This window comes from Electrona antarctica (genome assembly GCF_951216825.1).
Source record: "Electrona antarctica genome assembly, chromosome: 4".
Classification (NCBI taxonomy): Eukaryota; Metazoa; Chordata; class Actinopteri; order Myctophiformes; family Myctophidae; genus Electrona; species Electrona antarctica.
In genome coordinates, this window is record NC_136809.1 from 17,636,072 (window position 1) to 17,645,185 (window position 9,114).

A 9,114-nucleotide genomic window follows, 5' to 3' on the forward strand; every position below is an offset into this window, starting at 1 on the left:
AGCCATGTCCCAGGGATAAATCGCAAAATACGTGGGGTAATATCTGGAGTCCCAATAGAATTGAGTCTTGATGATCTTAGACAAGAGATTAAAGGAGGCAAAGTGAGTGTTGAAAGGCGATTGTCTACTAGGTACCAGGGGGCGCTAGTGGACAGTTTGTCTGTGCTCCTTCAGTTTGAAGGGGACATAAAGGAGAAGGTAATGATTGGATTCCTGAGTTACTCAGTCAGAGAATATGTTCCCAGGCCTTTAAGGTGCTATAAATGCCAGAGATTCGGGCACATAGCAGGACAATGCAGAGCAAAGCCAAGATGTGCTAAATGTGCAGGGGAACATGACTATGGGAAGTGTGAGGCAGATGCCAAAACTAAGTGTTGCAACTGTGGGGGAGAACACAGTGCTGCATACCAGGGATGTGGGGCACAGATTAAAGCCAAAGAAGTTCAGACGTATAAAATTCAAAATAAGGTGTCTTATGCTGAGGCAGTAAAGCAAGTAAACAGACCACAAAGTGGTGCAGCTGTGGGTGTTGAACCCTCTTCTCAGACAGTTCCAAAGCCAGTGAGTGTCATCAAGTGTTCACACAAGTGTGCCGTGAACAAGGAGACTTTAATGGTGGACAAAGCCAACTTTGTATTCTTCATTGCAAAGGTGATAAATGTAACAATGCAACAAGGGTCCAGAACTGATAGGATCAAGACTGTAGTGGATGCAGCAATAGAGTACCTAAAAACAGAGGGTATAACGACAGATATGGTACAGGAGGAGCTGGGAAAGGATAATGGGGGTCCTACTAAGTAGTTTAATCATGGTGTTCCTCATCTTGCAGTGGAATGCCAGGAGCTTAATATCAAACGGGCAAGAGTTTAAGAGGTACATAGAGCAGCTAAGTGTTAAACCAGATATTATGTGTATACAGGAAACATGGATGAAACCACACTTGGATTTCAAAATTGTAGGCTATAACTCGGCTAGACTGGATAGGAATAAGCAGCAGGCAGGGGGATGTGCCACGTTTATTAAGGAGGGAATACTATATGAGAGAGTCCCAATGGAGGCTGAAACTAGCTTAGAGATCATTGTTATAGAGGTCTGGGTTAATAAAAGGAAAATGACGATTGTTAATTTATACAATCCATGTAAGAAAATGAAGTTGGAGGAACTGGAGAGGGTGGGACAAGGGCAAGAGGCTATCTGGTGTGGGGATTTTAATGCCCACAACACGTTATGGGGAGGAAGGAAAACGGATGACAACGGGAAAGTGATAGAGGAGCTAATGGACAATAAGGGTATGGTTTGTCTAAACAACGGGGAAGGGACAAGAATAAATGTCAGCAATGGAGTAGAATCAGCACTAGACCTCACAGTAGTAACAGATTCATTGGCAGGAGTATGTACATGGGAAGTAAGAAAAGAAACGACTGTCGGAAGTGACCACTACCCCATAATAACTGGAGTTGAATTGACAATTGAAAAGTGCAACACAGAAGGAATGAGGAATTGGGCCTTTAGTAATGCAGATTGGGAGGCATTTATGGAGGTCAGTGAGAAAGAGATGTTGGAGGTCGATGTAAGAGAAGGTGTGGATCAGTTAAATGAGTCTGTGTGCAGAGCCATGCTAGAATCTGCAGGGAGGACAATTAAGAGGAGAGAAGGTAAAGGGAAAAAGAGGATGGTACCTTGGTGGAATAAAGAGTGCGGTGAGGCAATCAAGGCTAGAAACAAAGCGTTTAGAATGTTAAGAGGAACTCATAGTTTTGAGAATCTCATTGAGTATAAGAGAAGCCAAGCAGATGTAAGGAGATGCATTAGAAGGGCAAGGAAAACCTGTTGGAGGGAGTTCTGTAATTCGGTGGGAAGGGAGACGGAAATTGGACGGATCTGGGGCATGATTAAAAAGATGAATGGTGTCAAGAGAGAATATGGCTACCCGGTTTTGAAGGAAGGGGAAATAATAGCAATGAAGGAAGAAGAAAAGGCGGAGATGCTAGCAAGGGCATTTGTTAAAGTGCATAGTTCAAGAAATATTAGTGAGGAAGGGAAAAGAGGAAGGGAGACTACATTAGCAGAAAATGAAGAGTTAATGCAAAACGAGGAGGAAAATGAGGATTTATTGAACAAGGCATTTATAATGGCAGAAATGAATCGTGCACTAAGGAAAACAAAGATGACAGCACCAGGAAAGGATCAGATCTGCTATGTAATGATAAGTAACCTAAGTGATACATCGAAAGAAGTGTTATTGGAGTTATACAACAAAGTTTGGAAGGAGGGCAAACTACCAGAAAGTTGGAAGGAAGCGGTTATTGTTCCAATACCCAAACCGGGGAAGGATAGTTCAAACCCAGATAATTATAGGCCCATTGCACTTACATCTAATATTTGTAAGGTAATGGAGAAGATGATAAACGAAAGACTAACGTACTACATGGAAAGCAGAGGGTTTATAGCGAAGTATCAGAGTGGGTTTAGGAAGGGAAGGAACACTATGGACCCAACTGTATGTCTGGAGCATGAAGTCAGGAAGGCCCAGATAAACAAGGAAAGCGTGGTAGCTGTGTTCTTCGATATTGAGAAAGCGTATGACATGATGTGGGTAGAAGGACTATTGATCAGACTAAGGAAATTAGGAGTTAAAGGGAGAATGTATAGATGGATTAGAGGTTTTCTAATAGGGAGATCAATACAGGTAAGAGTAGGAAAGAGCTTGTCAGGGAAATTTAGGATAGAGAATGGAACTCCGCAGGGGAGCATAGTTAGTCCACTGTTGTTCTCGATCATGATAAATGATGTCTTTAAAGGAGTAGAGAGTGGTATGGGGTTTTCTTTGTTTGCGGATGATGGGGCAATTTGGAGGAGGGGGAAAAACGTACAGTTCATTGTAAAGAAGCTACAGGAGGCAGTAAATAGAGTGGAAGAGTGGTCTTATAAATGGGGTTTCAAGTTTTCGGTAGGAAAGACGAAGACAGTGTTCTTTACCAGGAAAAGAGTGGGAGAGGAGAGTAAGATACGCATATACAAACAGGATATAGAAAGAGTGAAACATTTTAAGCTATTAGGACTGTGGTTTGATGAGAGACTAACATGGAGTATACACATTCAGAAAGTTGTGGACAAGTGCAAAAAGGTTATAAATATAATGAGATGTCTAGTGGGGAGAGAGTGGGGGGCGGATAGAATGGCATTAAAAGCGATATATAATGGACTAATCAGAGCAATAATAGACTATGGGAGTGTGGTGTATGGGGCCGCAGCAGAGACTCATTTGAAAAAGCTAGATGTTATACAGTATCGTGCATTGCGTGTATGTACAGGAGGCTTCAAAACAACGCCCACAGCAGCTCTGCAGGTGGAAATGGGGGCTATGCCCATTGACTTAAGAAGGATGCAACTGTCAATTAACTACTGGGTACACTTGCAAGGGCATAGTGAGGAGCATCCAGCTCAAGACACTTTAAAGCATTGCTGGGAAAAAGAGGAAAAGGAGGTCGGAAATTTTGGATGGACAGCAGTACAGAGGGCAAAAGATATTGGAATTGAACACCTACAGTTCAGTCCAACAGTACCATGGCCAACAGTCCCTCCCTGGGTTCTGCCGGATGCTAAAGTAGATTTGACCATTTTGGATAGGAAGAACAATGACAGAGAGTTTGTGTGTAATTCCTGGATCGTGCAAGAATATATTAACGGATTCTACGGATATGTAAAGATGTACACCGATGGGTCAAAAAGGGCAGACAGTAAGGTAGGAGTGGCATTTTGTGTCCCAGAGTTTAAGGTAAGGGTAGGTAAAAGGATCAACGATGAGGCATCTGTGTATACAGCAGAAATTATTGCTATACTACTGGCAGTACACTGGGTGGAGGAGGTTAGGCCACTAAGAGTAGTGATATGTTCAGACTCGAGCTCAGTGCTAAAAAGCCTACAATGCAGCAACTCAGAAAGTAGGCCGGACATTCTAATAGAAATAAAACAAATCTTATATAGGATAGGGATGATGGGCTTAACAGTGGTGTTTATGTGGGTACCGGCACACATTGGAGTGAGAGGAAATGAGGAGGTGGACAAGGTGGCAAAGGAGGCGACAAACTGTGGCAGCATTGAGATGGCAGTGAAAGTTAGTAAGATGGAGGGAAAGAGCATTATTAAAAGAAAGATGAAGGAGAGATGGCAAAAGAGGTGGGAGGAGGAGAGGAAGGGAAGATGGTTTTATGGAATTCAGAGGAAAGTAGGAGAGGAGAGGGGAGCAGGAAAGAGCAGAAGGGAAGAGACGGTAATAACACGTCTAAGATTTGGACATACAGGCCTAAATGCGGCATTATTTATGATAGGGAAACACAATACAGGGAGGTGCGATCATTGTGGGGAGGAGGAAACAGTTGAGCATGTCATGATGAACTGTAGAGCGTATGAAGGAGAAAGGAGACAGTTAAGGGAGAATTTAGCAGAAATAAAAGAAAGGTACGACTTGGTAAATATACTAAGAAAAGTGTCAGGAGACAGGTGCTATAGGCACCTTTTTGAATATTTGAGAATAACCAGGCTTATTGATAGAATATAGGTTGGATGTGGTAAGGTAACTCAGGAATCCAATAGGTAGGAGGAATAAAGACACCAGTAGGTGGCGGTAATGCACAGATTTGTTTGCCAACCGCCAATAAACCCCACAAGAAGAAGAAGAAGATTTACCTTGTATGTGAAGCTGTGGAGAAAGCTTAAATAAACCGTTTATATATGAGAGAAGTTGTTGGAGATTAATTTCCTTGCCGTTCGCCACAGTATGTTCACTTGAAATGGACGGACTCTAGTCTAGACTGAACTTAAAGCTAGCTTAGTATTAGCCCACGAAACAGTCTTTGAACTCCGTGTGGAAATCATAGAGTAGGGGGTGGAAATTCCTCCTGTTTTCACGTCTTTACACAAACTGTCGTACAGCGACAATATCAGACACGTTAATATAGCGTATACCTCGTTATACAGAGGTTTGTAATGTACACTGACTGACTGACTGCAAACGTATATAACACAAACTGTCTGGATCACGTTCACTCTGCTGTGACGCTGTCTGTCATTCACAGCAGATGTGTTTCAACGAACCGTCCTTCTCTCTCATCCGTGTTGCAACACACACAGGATGTACATTTCAACGAAAGTACAGGTCAATAAAAAAACTGCTATGAGGATAAAACCAGAAAAAAAGCACTTAGATTTGTTTACATCAGGGTCCTCCATTTTCAATTCATCAGAACATTTAAAGACGTACACAAAATATACACTTATGTTAAAAAATAAATCAACATGAATTGCAGCCGCCCGTGAGTGCCCTTTGAGAGCATTTTTGAAGGAGTATGGTTTCACATTTCTTAACAGAATTGGTAGCCTACATTTTAGTGTCATAGGAGCTAAATTAATTTAACCCCTTGTTGGAGTCAAATCTGGTACTCCCTCTGGTGTTGTGATCATGGACTTTGTTGGCATTAAGGAAGTATTTTGACAGGTAGGCTACATGCGGGTATCTTAGAGGTGTAACGGATATTGTAGACCAGGCCCATTGCAAGTTGCTGTACTTATCAAAATGAGCGGGGGTGAGGAGGGTTTGGGGAGTTAGGCCAAGTAGAACCCTGACTACCGGTAGATGCATGGATTGAAATGACATATCAATACTACAAGAGCCAAATTGTCAAATAATATAATACTAATATAATGCATATAAAAACCCATATAAGAAAAATAGCCGCTCTACATGCTTGCTGATCTGCTGTTTTTACAATATCTATCAGATGTAACAAATCAAACAAAATGGAATGCCTCAAGTTCATCATATGTTTATTAAACTATTAAATAAATAAATATATGAGTTTCTTCACTGCAGCTTTAATGTTATAGACCCATTATCAGTGGTAATGCAGGATATTTTCTTCTGACTGAAGTGATTCTGCGAGAACATCTGTTGTGTGGTTGTCTGGAGCATATTTTGTCTCCAAACACCTGGACTTCAGAGTCCAGTCAGCTGTGATGTAGTGGGCTGCCAAGTTTGGCGTATTGTATCGGATGGTGGGTCGAAAGATGTTTCAGATTTGTTGTGTTAGCACTTTTTGACTGGCACTTTGTTACGGCAAAGTTTACAGATAGCTTCGTCCAAGTTATTTGGCTCTCCCTTTCGTTATGCTTAAACCCGAAATTACTGTTTCGGGTATGGTATGGTGTGAGTGGGTGATGGGGTTTTGGGTATGGTATTCCGGTGTGAGTGGGTGACGGGGTTCCGGGTATGGTGTGAGTGGGTGACGGGGTTTCGGGTATGGTATGTGGTCTGAGTGGGGGACAGGGTTCCGGGTATGCTGTGGTGTGAGTGGGTGACGGGGTTTCGGGTATGGTATGGGGTGAGTGGGTGACGGGGTTCCGGGTATGGTATGGTGTGAGTGGGGGACAGGGTTCAGGGTACGGTGTGGTGGGTGCCGGGGTTCCGGATGTAGGGTGGGTGGGGCATACAGTTAGTGCAATATATCCATTTGTGCTTTCACAAACATAAAAGTGGCCTTGTGCTGGCCTTGCCTGGCAAGGGAAAATTAAGTTTTGAGCGTGAGAAACGCATGCCAACTAAAAACTTTTATTCGTATGGTTCATTAATTTACCATTCGTTTTTATCGTAATGTTTTATTTAGGGTTTTTTTCTCAAGGGGAAAGTTGTATGCTCCAGTGCCTGTCTGTGCTGCTGCACTGGAGCAGCAGATGTCACTGGTGGACGGGTTTCTGAACTGCCCACAGCCCTCCGAGTAGAAGAAAATTGCACCATTTTTTCATGATTATTAGAGGACCAATTATATGAAGATAGGTTGAAATTATTACAATTGTTACAAATTATACACTGGAATAATCTTTCTCCAGTGTGGACATGTTGGCGTCTCTTCAGGTTACATGAATGATTGAAACTCTTGTCACAAAGGTTACAGTTGAAAGGTTTTTCTCCGGTGTGGACACGGTGGTGTATCTTAAAAACAGATGAATAGTTGAAACTCTTGTTACACAGTTTACACTGGAAGGGTTTTTGCACTTGTCTCCCACCAATCGTCACTGTCTTCAGTGACTTCAGTGTCATATTCAATTTCAACTTTAACTTCAGAGCAGTGTGAAGAGATCATATCTTCATCAACTTCACTTTTCACTGCTAGTAATGTCAAAATTGACCCATCAGGCTCCTCTGGTATAGCTCCATATGCATATATAGGGTCCATATATGCAGATCTAAGTGATGATCCAGTCTTCTCCATGTATGGCTATGCAGGGTTTGATGAAGTCAGTGTCGTGATCTTCATATATGGAGACGGCCATATATGGAGCGTGTCACGAGGTGTGACGGATTGACGGCCATATATGGAGCATGTCAAGAGGCGTGACGGACGGACAGACAGACTGACTGACAGGTTGTGCTGGTTTTCACAGAAATCTGCGAACTACAGTCGCAACAAGCACAAATGAAAATAATTGTCTAGACTTTAGATCATAATTTAGACCTTCAATGAATATGTTGTTGTCTCCACCAGGCCGAAGGCATGGGGAGAGAGTATGTTTTGCACTCCGTCCGTCCGTCCGTGTGTCCATTTTCAACTCAGCCTCATGGTGGCGCTATAACTGGCCCAAAAGTGTGTTTACCTCCAACTGCACGGATTTGTGGATAACTTTGTATGCCAACTCCCTAGAGGCCAAGGAAAAACCTTTTTCCTGGAATTTTTCACATCTGCTCTTTATAGCGCCACCAGGAGGCCGACATATGTAAAGCACATTTTCTAATATTACTCCTTCAGATGTTATCCAAATTTCACGCAAATCAGTACACATGCTCTCCATAGTCATGTGATCAAGACGGGTTTGTTTGATTTCTCATAATCCACCTTCATTGCCTACGATTGGCTTCTAAACTTTTCAGGAGTAGCCCGCTTTGTACCCGTTTTGTACAAATCGCCACAACTACTCAACGCAGCATCCGATTGCGGTGAAACTGTGCATGCATATTCCCACTAGGCTGAGGAAGAAATGCCACTTGACAGTTTTCAAATCAGCCTCATGGTGGCGCTACAACAGGTCACACACACACGTTTAAATTTTGCCAAACATCACGCACACACACTCCTATCCTCCTGGTGGAGACCTGTGCCCAGAAGGGCACTTTTTCTAGTTTTATATGTAAAGATATCTTGGGGCTTTTTTTTTACTTTAACATGCCAGCTTTTTTCAGTAAGGTCTTCTGCTGGTGCCAGGGGTGCAGTACTTCGGTCATTGGTCCGAAAAACGACAACCGACCTCAAACCCTAACCTAAACATAACCGCAAGCACGGGAGCAGGCGCTAGTCCGACAAAATCTGTTTTTTATTGGCTGTTGAATGTGCCTTGGTTTCACCAAAAAACCCTGTCTAGAAACAGAAAGCTGATTTCTCAGCTTTCTGTTTCTAGACAGGGTTTTTTGCTTGTGAAAGAAATTCTCAATTCACTGTCCCTGTGTGTGGGGATGATGGGGGGCAATTTTTAGGCCTGTCACAAAGATGCAAAGCGATATTATACTATATATCTGAAGATCGGTTTCTCCAGATCAGGTAAGTTGCCGATCACCGATTGAGTCATTTGGAGTGAAAATCGGACGATTGATCGGAGCACCTTTATCCCTCATGCCGTTTATTTTTATATTTCAGCAACACAACAGTTGCCAGTTCGAACCCGGGTTCCCCCAGAGTTAGTGTCGAAGTGTCCTTGAGCAAGACACTGAACCCCTAATTGCTCCTGATGTGCTGGTTGGTGCCTTGCATAGTTTCCGCCGCCATCGGTGTATGAATGTGTGTGTGAATGGGTGAATGTAATGCACAAACTATGTAAAATACCTTGGATAAAGGCACTATATAAATGCACCATTTACCATTTAAAGACCCAGAGTATATGTTGTACTATGACTACATTTATGCCAAATATCTCAAAATAAAGATCTAATATTCTACAGTGTCCAGGGGGGGGGAGATAATAAGTGCATGCAATAAACGTATGCCAAACAGTGAGGACCACTCAATTGAAAATACAAACTTTGAACAGGCATAGATCATGAACCGTTTGACTGTTGGCAATACAACT